At 43.8% G+C, this 13,975-nt stretch overlaps 1 pseudogene; it reads left to right on the top strand.

Moving 5' to 3' along the window:
* Positions 1-198: 198 nt before the first annotated feature.
* The window catches only part of LOC103397015 (tenascin-like), a 29,427-nt pseudogene continuing 15,650 nt past the window's right edge, over positions 199-13,975 (top strand).

A 13,975-nucleotide genomic window follows, 5' to 3' on the forward strand; every position in this document is an offset into this window, starting at 1 on the left:
CAAAAAAACAGTTGAGCAAAATAAATGCACACATTAAACAGGGTAGAAATGAACCCGCAGCACTAAACATTGGCTTCTATACAGGTAAAAGTTGAACTTTGAACTAGACTCTGACTAGACGTCAGTGTTGGACAGGAGATTTTAAACGAGATAATCTTTAGCAAAATATTGTAAGAAAGGCAAAGGTATCTTTAGAACATGGCAAGTAGAGACTAATAAACTGAATTTGGTATTGTTTCACTGCAATACTGCAATCATTCATAATGTCGTTTTTAAACCTTGGCTTTTTCGCTGACTGTCCGTGTTTCTCCACAGTCTCTCCAGCCAAGGACCTTAAAGTGGTGGAGATCACTCCTGAGACAGTAGACCTGTCCTAGGAAAATGAGATGCGTGTTACAGAGTACCTGATCACCTACGTACCCACAGCAGCAGGAGGTTTGGAGTTGGACATGAGAGTGCCTGGAGATCAGAAGCTGGCCACTATCAGGGAGCTGGAACCTGGCATTGAGTATCTCATCAACGTGTACACCATTCTTAGCAACAAAAGAAGCTTTCCCGTCAGTGCCAAAGTGGCCACACGTATGTCAATCCAGTGAAGAGACAGTTGACATTAAATTTTAATGATATGCAGAGTTTGAGAGGGTCTTCCATTCTTTATGTAGATCTACCTGAGCCTGAAGGACTCAAGTTCAAGTCGGTTAGGGAGACCTCAGTGGAGGTTCAGTGGAAGCCGTTGAACATTCTCTTCGATGTTTGGAACCTCATCTTTAGAAAAACATTAAGTGTCCTTCACAGTCCCTCTTTGTGCTAATTCAGCTTCGGTATTTCAGAGGGTGGTTAAGGCCTTGAGCCTCTACCACAAACCCTTCATCATTATAAACATTTTGATCTCCTAGAAACTAGATATAGACCCTACCAGAACCTCAGACTACGTACATTCAGTAATCCCTCCTACTCTGCAAAGGCAAGAAGCGGAGGAAATAACTGAGTGGAAAATGTGTAGGCCAAGCCACAGTGTACCCTCTACTGCCTCTTCTAGCAGATGTAAGTCACTTTCTTCTCATAGAAACCTTGCCAAACGCCATGAGCAGGCTTTACTAAACTCCAGACTAAAAACACTCCCATCCAAAGATCAACTGTTAGAACCAAACACCACCCAGACTGTCATTTTGTATGATTTGGACTGTTCAGTCTACCCCAGGGGTGGGCACGTGGCAGTGAGTGAGAAAATCCCGACAAGTCCCGGTGTGTCAACTCTTCACCCTCCGTGGCAACGTGCTCCAAAACTCCTGGACAAAAAATCCACAAAACAAATAGGGATCGTTGAGAGAGAACAAACACCTGGGGAAATAGACCAAACCTGGTAATTTAACCTGGGCAACGCTCTGGCACTGGTTCTATGATGAAGCTTTATATACCTCTGGTCACTGATGAGCCAATCAAACGGTAGGTGTGAGACGCCCATCCAAGAAACCTAAAAAGGAAACAATGCAGGTTGATGCCCACCCATGCACACACCCACATATCCAACAACAGAGAATATAGCCACCCTCTCCACTCTCACATGCCTCACAGTACACCCCCCCCCCCCCCCCCCAACGGGTGCCTCCTGGAACCCTAGTCTCTGATGAGAGTGGGATCTAAAATGTTTGCCCTCAAAACCCATGATCGTTCTTCAGGTCCATAACCCTCCTAATCCACTAAAAACTGCCACCCTCTCCCCTTACAGGCCCACCCATCCCTAAACCAGGGGTTTAGTCTTTTGGCTGAACTGAGGTAGGCCAGATTCTTGTGATCAGTCCAAATGATCCACCCCCTCCAGCCAGTGCCTCCACGACTGCTAACAGTTCCTGGTTTCCAACATCATAGTTTCTTTGGGGAGGGTTTAGCCTCCTGGAAAAAATGCACAGGGGTGCATTTTCTGATCCCCCTCGCCCCTTTGGGACCGCACGGCTCCCACCCTGGTGTCTGACACATCTACCTCCACAACAAACTGGCGTGCCGGGTCTGGGTGAGCTAACACCGGAGCCAACGTAAATTTGTCTTTCAGTAGTTGAAACACTTGCTCTACCTCAGATGACCACAGGTAAGCGACTTTCGTGGAGGTTAATCGAGTTAGCGGGGTAGCAATCTGACTGTAGTTTCTGATAAATCGTCTATAAAGTTAGCAAATCCTAAAAACCACTGTTGCTGTTTGCGGGTCTTTGGAACCGGCCACTCGACCACCGCCCGTACCTTGAAAGGATCTGGCTTCACTTGCCCCTTCTCCACAATAAATCCTGAAAATGAAACAGAGCCAACGTGAAATTCACACTTCTCAGCCTTGACAAATAATTTATTTTTCACAGTGATCTCATTAAGCCCTCTATAATCGATACACGGCCGCAACGTCTTGTCTTTTTTAGCAACAAAGAAGAACCCAGCCCCAAGAGGTGAAGACGACGGACGAATGAGCCCCGCGGCCAACAACTCCCAAATATACTGCTCCATCGCCTCTCTCTCCATGTGAGACAGGTTATACAATCGGCTCAACTGTAACGACGCACCAGGGAAGAGGTCTATAGCACAATCATAAGGCCGATGCGTAGGAAGAGAGGAAGTTCTCTCCTTAGAAAATACCTGAAAAAGGTTGTGGTATTGACAAGGTACACTGGTTAAATCGGGAGGAAGACGCAGGAGAGAGAGCAGACTGCAAACAAAAAGAGTGGCGATGCGCACTCCAACTCTTCACCGCACCCGTAACCCAGTCGATATGGGAATTATGTGTCTGGAGCCACGGTCTCCCGAGAACAATGGGAGCATGAGGTGAGGATATAACCATGAACTGAGTCACTTCCCTGTGGTTACCTGAGAGATGAAGGCTTATGGACCTGGTTCGATGTGTGAGCGTGGACAACTGACAGCCATCCAAGGCGTACACGGCCAGAGGCGAAGCGAGTGGCTCTATAGGGATGTCCGCCTGCTGCACCAGTGCAGAATCCACGAAGTTCCCATCTGCCCCTGAATCAATGAACACTGACACAGGAAAACACTCCCTCCCCCACAACAGAGAACCATGAAATAAAATGCGAGGAAAAAAATCGTTACAAGAGGTATGGCTCACCAGTATTCGCCTCTCTATGGGTGAGCCTGGTCTTTTGGCCTCTCTGGATAGTTTCACACCATATGTCCCGCCTGGCCACATTAATAGCAGCAGTCCTCTGTCGCCCGGCACCTCCGCTCCAGTGGAGTAATACGAGTCCAATCCACCTGCATGAGCTCCTCTGGGGAAAAAGGAAAAGGGTTAGGCGGAACCGGAGTGACCATGTGCAAGGGATCAGAGAAAGAGGCTGGTGGAACGGAAGTTCCCGCAAGTCCTGACAAATTCCTCCTCTCGCTCCGCTCTCGAATACAGTTGTCCAAACAAATAGCCAATGAAATTAACTGTTAATTCGTTCTTTATGTTTTCGTTGAGACCCTGTATAAAGACGCCCTGCAGTGCCAAGTCATCCCACCCACTTTCCACAGCATCCATTTTCATCCGCTTATCCGTTACCGGGTTGCGGGGGCAGCACCTAAACCTTCCTGCGGGTGGTGAGTCCACTGGAAGGTACCAACCTAACCGGGATTTGAACTTGCCCAGGAGGTGAACCCTGGGGTTCCACACCAATGACAGAGACATTGCCTCTGGGCCAAAGGACCACCCTTTCCACAGCGAGTATCCGAAAATCCACTGAAAACTCCTCCACTGAAGCGGAACCCTGACGCAGAGCCATCAGTCGTTTGGCACACCTTTCTCATTTCACTCGTGAACTGAGAGTAGGACTCACAGATGGGAGAGTCTCTCTCCCATGGTGCCACGGCCCAGTTGGCGGCTCTCCCTGAAAGAAGGCTGATGAGATACGCCACTCTGTAGGGTAGGTGTTTGGCTGCTGGTGAAAAACGAGGGAGCACTGCACCAAAAATCTGCCACATGTACCAAGATCCCCTGAGTATCTTTTCCGTATCGGCATGTGTGGCTCTCATGAGTGAATGAGTGAATAATTCAGAACCTGGGTGCAGGGTTGGTGTTGGAGCCCCCGCATCTTGCGCACCCAAAACTCGTAACTGATTTAAAGAGTCCATCATCTCCCTAATCAGCGTATCGTGTCTCCCCAGGATAGCCCCTTGGTAGTGCAGTGCTTGAGCCTCATGCTCCAACTGCTCAGTGTTCGCTGGGTCCATTGTGGCCAGAGCGTTCTGTTATGTATGCTCCGTCTGAGCAGCTAGGATGGAGCACTGGACCCAAAAGCAAGACTCACTGAGCGCAACAGTTTGGTGCACAGAGTTTATTCCGAACAATTCTGAGTTTGCAGTGAACACCCACATATCCAACAACAGAGAATATAGCCACCCTCTCCACTCTTACATGCCTCACACACTCTCCTCTATGTTGATCTTCTTATTTTCATCGTCACACCAGCCAGTGGCATGTTCTCTGAGATTAGCATGGTGAAGAGCTAATTGTGTGAAGAGGACTCCTCCCAGCTCTCCACCGCCTCCATACAGCCTGACCTACAATGCGTGGTCGCTACAGGCAGTGGAGCAGTCGGGCTCTCTGAGGACCACCTGGCTCCCAGGAGAGTGGAGAGTGTGTGCATGTGCGTGTCCCAGAAGACAGTTGTATGATGAGCTCAACACAGTTTCTGTTTTTGTTTTTGTTTTTATCAGTGCTGCACAGGAGCGTTGACTTTCCTAAAGTTGCTGTGTGTGACAAATCAATTCCAGTGCAGCTGAAAAGACACCTATCACAGGAGTGCAGCAGAGATTTGATCTATAAATAATAAGCTTATAAATGCAAGAAGGCTGTCAGATTGTTTCACTACCTGCTTTGCTGAGATGGCTGAATTTATAAATCTGCTATAAAACATGCCGACAGACGGAAGCAGAGCTTCTCAGCATCAAAATCATTAAGAGATTTATAATGTTATTCTGAACATTCTGACCAGTAGTGGCCAATCACTGAGGAAGAAAATAGTTTAAACAAATGCAACAAAAACAGAGATTGTTTCTAACCATGGGGTTTCAAATTAAAGGTTTTTTCAGTCTCTTCATCTCTTCATCTCTTCTCCAACTCTGCCTTTTGTCTATTTGACTGAACCACTGTCTCTAAACCAGATATCATAGCAGGTCTCACTACTGTCTTATAAACCTGAACTTTTAACTTTGCTGATATTCTTCTTCACTCTTGACACTCTCCATCCACTCCACCCTGACTGCACCCTTTTCTTCTATGTAAGTGCAGACCACATTCAGAATCAAACCCTTCACTTCTACCTTCAAGCTCAGGACTCTTACTATCTACACCACAGTAGAACAGCTTGGACCAATGTTCAGTGTTCCTGGCCTCGATATGATGTGAATCCCACCGTGACTGATTTTCAGATTACCTAAAACCACATGTAGACGTGTAGATGATACGAAACAACCTTAAACTGATCCTGATTTCCTGCAGAGATTGACGCCCCAGGCCAAGTGGACGTACGAGATGTGACAGACACAACAGCTCTGGTGACCTGGTTCAAGCCTGTGGCCCATGTGGACAGGGTCAGCGTTTCCTACGGTCCCAGCTCAGACCCATCTGATCGCAGTGTGGTGGACCTGTCTTCAACTGACACCCAGTATCACCTGGGAGGTCTGGTGCCTGGCACTCAATATAAGGTGTCTCTGACTGGACAGATGGGAGAAAGGAGCAGTATTCCTGTTTACAAATCCTTCCTCACAGGTGAGAAGATGATGATCATGGTTATTCATTTTTAGTCAAGTAAATATATGAAAGAAAAACCCAAACTCAAATAGAGCTTGTACTTAGATAATGGCACCTGAGTTTATTAGAGTCTGCAGACGTGCTGAGCTCTGCAGCTCAGGACCACACATACAGTACTTCACCTACGGCAGTCTGTTTATAAGGGGTGACATCCTGTTACATACGTGTTCAAGTGTAGACTTGAACACGTTGCTTTAAAAGCAATGTTTCTTTACTTTTTGCTTTTTTTTAGATATTAGAAAACCACTGTGACCTCATTAACCCAAACAATTGGCAAAAGAAGAAAACGCAGAAAAAATTAATAATTGTTAATCAGGGGTCGTTAGAATGTGTGGATGGGATATATAACTAGCATTGAATTACAGGCATGTAATGGCTAGTAACAGCTCATTTTCTGCCACAACAATAAATATGTTACGCTTGCCAGTCTTGAAAATGAGCCTAAATCCATCTGTGTGTGTGTGTTTTAGACCTGGATGCCCCCAGGAATCTGCAGACAGTGGATATGACAGATGAAAGCATCACTCTGGAGTGGAGGAACAGTCAAGCTCACGTGGACAACTATCGTATCAAGTCTGGACCGCTGTCTGGAGAAGAACATGGTGAACTGCTTTTCGGTCCTGGTCCAAAGGACACCACACAGGCCAGGATCACAGGTACTGTCCCACTAGGAAATTCAACCAAAGACCACTTCAGCATTTTACATTTCAGCTACACTATATTACCAAAAGTATTCACTTACCCATTCAAATGATCAGAATCACTTGTCCTAATCCCTTGGCCTGGCCACAGGTGTATAAAGTGCAAAGAGGTCGCCGACTTTCTGCACAGTCAATTGCTACAGCGCTACAAACTTCATGTGACCTTCAGATTAGCCCAAGTACAGTACGCAGAGAGCTTCATGGAATGGGTTTCCATGGCCGAGCAGCTGCAGCCAAGCCACACATCACCAAGTGCAATGCAAAGCGTCAGATGCAATGGTGTAAAGCACGTCGCCACTGGCCTCTAGAGCAGTGGTTCTCTGGAGTGATGAATCACGCTTTTCCATCTGGCAATCTGATGGACGAGTCAGGGTTTGGAGGTTGCCAGGAGAACGGTACATTTCAGACTGCATTGTGCCGACTGTGAAATTTGGTGGAGGAGGAATTATGGTGTGGGGTTGTTTTTCAAGAGCTGGGCTTGGCCCCTTAGTTCCAGTGAAAGGAACTTTGAATGCTTCAGGATACCAAAACATTTTGGACAATTCCATGCTCCCAACCTTGTGGGAACAGTTTGGAGTGGGCCCCTTCCTCTTCCAACATGACTGTGTACCAGTGCACAAAGCAAGGTCCCTAAAGACATGGATGACAGAGTCTGGTGTACTGAACTTGACTGGCCTGCACAGAGTCCTGACCTGAACCCGATAGAACACCTTTGGGATGAATTAGAGCGGAGACTGAGAGCCAGGCCTTCTTGACCAACATCAGTGTGTGACCTCACCAATGCGCTTTTGGAAGAATGGTCAAAAATTCCTATAAACACTCTCCTCAACCTTATGGACAGTCTTCCCAGAAGAGTTGAAGCTGTAATAGCTGCAAAAGGTGGACCGACATCATATTGAACTCTGGGTTAGGAATGGGATGGCACTTCAGTTCATAGAGTCAAGGCAGGTGAGCGAATACTTTTGGTAATATAGTGTATATCCTACATACTTCAGTAACACAGCAGCTTCTCCACCTTGTTTGCTAAATTCAATATTTTTGTTATGTACCTGGTGTTGAAAAGTAAGTTGTTAAAAAAGGACATATTTTAGAAAGAATCTAATGAAAATTGAGCACTGAAAAACATTTCATAGTGGCTTGCTAGTGGTGTTCCACCCCCATCACCTACATCCTAGGCTTTACTTTCACTACCTTGTATGTGTCTTTTTAATACTTGTATATCTATTTTGTCAAAAGATAAAAAACGTGGATTATAGGTGTTTAGTCTTTTCTTTTCAAAGACCAGTTCCATGGACTTGAAGCCCTGCGTCCATTCAGTGCATGTTCTTCTATCCACTCACACACACACACTCGGCACAGCTCGGCACTTCTTTCACACAGTTATTATCAGTAATTGCCGTCATAGTCATGCTTTCATTGATAATGACCTCCCTGAGTGTTTGCTGTAATTTCACACTGTAGGCCTATGAGTGCGATGACCTCTGTGGCAGCTAAAAAAGGAACCAGTGCTGATTCTAGCCCAGCCCCAACTTTTTTAGAGCAGCTCGGTGTACGTGTTTATATGCAGAGACAAGAGCTCTATAGATCCATCAATGCAAATCCAGTTTAGCCAGGACTTACCATGAAACACAATTACCCCGCAATCTATTACACAATTAAGTTGCGTGGAGAGTCTTTTTTGTGTGTTTTGTCACAAGCAGTGGAGCCATTAGGAAAGGAAAGGAAAGTAAACTCCTTGTCATTGTGACACACCACGAAATGTGACCTCTGTATTTAACATATCACCAAAGTGAACAGTGGGCAGCTTTTTTTCAGTGCCTGGGGAGCAGTGTGGGAGAGTGTGTGGGGACGGTGCCATGCTCAGAGCACCTCAGTGGTAACTTGGCAGCTGGTGGAGTCGAACCTGCAGTTTTTTTTTCAATGTCCAGGACTCAGACCGGGGACAGAATATGGAATGGGAGTCAAAGCGTTGAAAGATGAGCGGGAGAGTCTGCCAACGACCACCAATGCAGTGACCGGTGAGATGATTTCACATGATCTGGTATTACAAATTTTTTTTAAAAATCTGCTGTTTGATCTGTGTCATGGCCTGGAATGATGGACTAAAATATACTAATATACTAACTAATATAAGTCGCACTTTTTTTTCATTCTTTGGCTGGGTTTGTGACTTATACCCAGGTGCAAGTTGTATATTAAAATATATAATTTCACATGTTTGTTATTTTCACAGTGGCAGCCACTAGAGGGCACTCTAGACTTGTGTACGTACATACGGTATATGGTACATGTCTGAATGTGCGGTGTCCTCAAAGGCTTCCGTACTTCACACAGTCCTTTTCCAAGTAGCATATGATACAAGACATTCAAATGTGTTGCAGGTTTAGATTATTTGCAGCTAAACTTTGTAAAGGTTTACGCACAGAAAAATACAAGCAGCAAAACCCAGAGAAAACAGTATGACCAAGTTTGTGCAGCTAACAGTCTTTGATTCCTTTTTCTTTAAAGAATGACACATTTGCTCTGAGCTCAGCATCTGCCATGAATCTCTTTCATTCATTCATTATGACTTTGACATTTTCTGTTACATATTAAATCTTGATTCCGAACCAGAATCTTTTTTCATGCCAGATACTTTTTCTGTATTGTGCTGATTCTGCTGCCATTGCTCATTTTCCTAATAAAGGTGTTTTCTTTTAGCTTGCAATAAAGCAAGTGACATGGACCAAATGTTAGTGTGATGAAACCAACGTTGACATATTGTGGCAATTGTTCATATGCATAACTTGTGTTATGTCTGGCAGAACCAAACTTCCACACAAACTTCTCTTCTTTCTTCTTCATCACAGCCTTGGATGCTCCGAAGGACCTGACAGCGACATAAACCACCATTGTGCTGGAGTGGAAACAACCTCTGGCCAAGTTTGACCACTACAGACTCATCCACGTGTCAGCTGATGGTCATAGGACAGAGGAAGATGTCCCAGGAAGCTCTGACACTCACACCTTAACAGGTTTGACACCTGGAATGATGTACACCATCAGCATCACTGCAGAGAGAGGTCGCAAGAGCAGCATACCATCCACCATCTCCGCACTGACAGGTCAGCGACCAAAATATTAAACACACACTTGAATGTGAACGTGAATATAAGTTTCAGTTATTGGAGCAAGATTTCTGATGAAGCATTGGCAACTGTTTGACAGCTGTGTGTTGAAAACCCAACTACAAAAATGTGGGTGCATCACTCTGTACAATATGAGCATCCAATGTTGAGAGATGAAACTCTTTCTGAAACACTGGGACTAAGACAGAGAAATTTATTAGTAGCACAGATCATAGGTCACTTTCCATGTGCTGCTGTTGTTATTATTGGCTGAAGTGAACATAGTTGGTGGAGTCTGAAAGACTGCTATGTCTAGCTCTGTCTCTGGTTTTGCAAATGCTGAGACATTTTCCTGTAATGACTTTCAATTACACAGATTGTCCCCATGAGGGGACAAGAGCTGATTCTAAAAAGACAAGCTGCATGGAGAGAAATAAAATCTGACAGAGGAATGTGGGGAATGTTTGTCTAGACCAGGGGTCAGGAACCTATGGCTCGTGTTTTGGCAATTTTGTCAATAGTCACCTTGGAATAAAGAATAAAACAGAAGATGAACACCGTTGTTCTTTTTAAAGAGTTTATTGGAGAATTTATTAAAAGATGTTGTCGAAGCTTTAATGAAGCTCCGGGGCGCAGGTCTTACAGAGAGCAACACAAGCAATGGTCTGTACGAGAGTGCCGGTGTGCAGGCAAGTGCATGTTACATTTATAGTGTGCTGGATACATTTGTGTCTGTGTACAAGCATACAGTATGAGTGCACGTTGGCCTCAGTACAATCACTACCTGTAAGAGTATCTGACCTAACAGGAATTCAGAAACAGGGAGTATGTGGATACACTTTTCAAGGCCTTATAGGAGCCAGAGAAACAATAATGACTAGATTTCCCATCACTGGCTAACACTGGTTGTTTCAGTGTTTTTTCACTGACTACGTAAGTTTCAGTACAAGTCAAATGGTGAATAATAACACAGAATATAATTTTTTCATGACACTCGCGTGCCAGATGTGGCTTTTTTGATAACTACATCTGGCTCTCAGATAAATCTTAACTGGTACTTCTTAACACAATAAGTAAAAAATAATTCTGCTGATATTCAAGTAAAACATTACAGAAATCATAGTGTTAAAATCCATCCATCCATCCATTTATCCATTTATCCGTTACCAGGTCATGGGGGCAGCAGTTGCCGCCCAAATCACATTGCACCGTACCAACCCCCCCAAACCTTCCTGTGGGTGGTGAGTCCACTGAAAGGTATTAACCGCCCTAACCGGGATTTGAACTTGCCCAGGAGGTGAACTCTGGGGTTCCACACCAATGACAGAGACATTGCCTCTGGGCCAAAGCGCCAGTAGTGGTAAAATAATCTTTAAAAAAAAAGTTGTGTATTTGCAGCAGCAACATACTCTCTCTGCGTTGTGTTAAATAATTGCGGTAAAATCATCAGCTTGGTACGTCATCTTTTTTTCTGGCATAAGCAAACAAAGTCAGTCCATTTTGGAGCACACACAGGTCTGACGCTGAAAATAAAAAGTAAATAACAGTACAGTTAATGATAAAATTAATATAATCAAATAAATTAATGGCGGACCTCCTAACATGTGCACCTACCATAAGGACAGCAGTGCCTGACTGGTGCTCCCCGGGGTTCACGACTCTAATCAGCAGGGGTGTTGCATTTAATGACCATACGATAAATTAAGGTTTTTCTTACGTGATGTGTATTAAACTCTTTTGTATGGCAAGTGGAACCATATATTTATAACTCTGTTTCACATTTTAATCCATACATTATTTTTTTTGCCCTGGACCATTTTTAATACTTCAGAAACGTATTATACTCTAACGTTATTGGTCTGGTTTAAAAATGCGAGTGTAAATGCAGAGTAAAAAAAATGGTATGGCTCTCACAGAAATACATTTGAAAATATGTGACTTTTTTGGTTCTCTCTGCTGAAAAGGTTCTCGACCCCTGGTCTAGACTTTACTGGACTTGGCAGGAGTCGGTTTGTTCAGTATCTGTGGATGTTGTCAGACACAGAGACAAGGCTGTGTTTCTGTAAAAAAAAAGCCTTTTGTGCCGAATAAGAGAAATTCTCACAAACCAAAGATTATTTTAATACTTTAGTATCAAATCCAAACTGAAGGAGTGAATTGAATAACCAAAAAGAACAAAAAAAAAGTTCTTCAAGGCTCATTTACAGCATATAGGGTTATTTCTTGATTTTTCTTTTTATGCCCCATTAATTATGATGTTTATGTTTTTTCTGTTCTGTGGTCCCAGATATTTCACAAGTAAATCCTTCTGTTATGAAACAGCTTATTAAATGCACTGCAGCTACAGGCAGGGGGTGATTTGGTGAGAGTAAAACATTGCTGATGTGATCGAAGGAACGGCTCCTTTTTTCTGATGTATTTTTGCTTTTTGAGGACTGAACTATGTCTATGAAAAGAACTATGTCTTCAAGTTGTTTGTGTTGTAAATACTAGGGTTTTGGGGTCTAATGTTTGATCCTAATGAGGTAGAACTTCATGTCTGTGTATGTGTGTGCGTGTGTGTGTGCTTTGTACTTTAATAAAAAAAAATTCTCCTTTTGAAATGAATGTTGAAGCAACAGAATTGACAGATATTATAATGTCATAACACACTCTGATATCTGACCATTTGACTGAGCTATTAGGACATAAGCATCAAATCATAATTTATCATCAGCTGAAAAACTCATTGCATAGTGATGCTTCTTTATTTAATGCTTTGGCCACAAAGGAGTATTAACAGTATCATCTCAGAGTAGACGTTAACGTGAAGACTTTTGGAATGAAACGTGGAAAATATAGAGAAGTTTCACTGCAGAAGTTTGTATTCATTCTGTCATCACAACAATGTTGAATTGATTCAATTCAGTTATGACAATAAAAACTCAAAAACATTAGGACACCAAAGAACATACTAGAAAGGTTCTATAGTGAATGCATCATCTTCACACAAGAGAAGGTTTCATCCTGAGCGGATTCCTCCCCATCTTCCATCATCTACAGCCCTGAGCCTGTAGCAGTCCAATTGTTTGCTTCCATTTGCTCCTTCCTCCTGCTCTGAGAGGATAATGGAGGAGCCTCCTTGTTTACCTGGGAACATCCATCTCCTACCTAATCCGCTCTCTGAATGCTTGCACACACAATAGGCGTAAATTACAGGCAGCCATTGCCACCACTTCTGCTTCTGCATGACGTCCCCCTGGGTTTGAAGTGGGCGTTGTACTTCAGCCACACTGAAGGCTGGGCTACGTCGCACCTTCAAATGTTAATGGCAGCTTGTTCACAGCCATTAGCGTGCAGCGTCTGCATCAGCATGTCTGGCTGCAGCTTTTTCATCTACATTTCCTTCAACTTATATGGTAATTTGGAGGAGATGGCTGGAGGCGTCTGTTGATAATTACAGCCTTTTTCATCTGACCTTCTGTTCTGTAAATAAGAGGATTTTTCCACCTGGGAATTTCAGCAGCAACATTAAAGAGTCATGGTTTAGATGCAGCCATTTTGTCATGGATTTATCAACAGATGCTGTTGATTCACATGCTTCACATGTTTCCTATAGTAAATGAACAGTTGCATGCTGTTTTTACACAATGACATCAAGTCTAAGTTGAGGAAGAATTCTGATATGGCTGAGTTCCATTACTGAAGCAGAACTGAAAGACTGTTAATGATGATGATGATGCATCTCATCGATTGTGTTCTATGAGTATTCTACTCCTTAGTCCAGAGAATTTACAAGAAATACTTCACTGATTAGAAGACTGTCTGCATATTTTATATTCAGTCTATAATTCTTTAGCCAGGTTTAACTTTTCAAACCTCCATCCACTCATCTGACATCCCATCTCCATCACTAGTTTAACAACAACAACAACAAATTTTTATTTATATAGCCCACAATTACAAATCAGTTTTGTCTCACGGGGCTTAACAGGGTTGGTAACATCCTCTGTCCTTAGACCCTCAGCAAGGGTAAGGAAAAACTACCGAAGGAAAACCCTTTTAACAGGGAGGAAAAAACGGTAGAAACCTTAGGGAGAACCACAGGTGAGAAATCCACTCCCTGGACGGACAGACAGTGCAGTGGATGTTACCGGAGCAGAACAATACAATACAGTGAACATACAGAACATACAATAGACACAGTTATTGTCTAAATATCTAAAAACAGGTCAATATAAGTCCATGGCTGGTCGAGGCTTGGGCGTTGGAGCTTTGGTCCTGGTCGTGGTGGTCCTGGTTGGTCAGGCAGGGTGCTAGTGGGGGAGAGAACAGAGACTCCGGGGATGTGAGGTCCCCGGCCGGACGTGTTAGTTGTGGAACAGAAGCAGAAGAGAGAGAGA

This window comes from Cynoglossus semilaevis, chromosome W, assembly GCF_000523025.1.
Source record: "Cynoglossus semilaevis isolate Cse_v1.0 chromosome W, Cse_v1.0, whole genome shotgun sequence".
NCBI lineage: Eukaryota > Metazoa > Chordata > Actinopteri > Pleuronectiformes > Cynoglossidae > Cynoglossus > Cynoglossus semilaevis.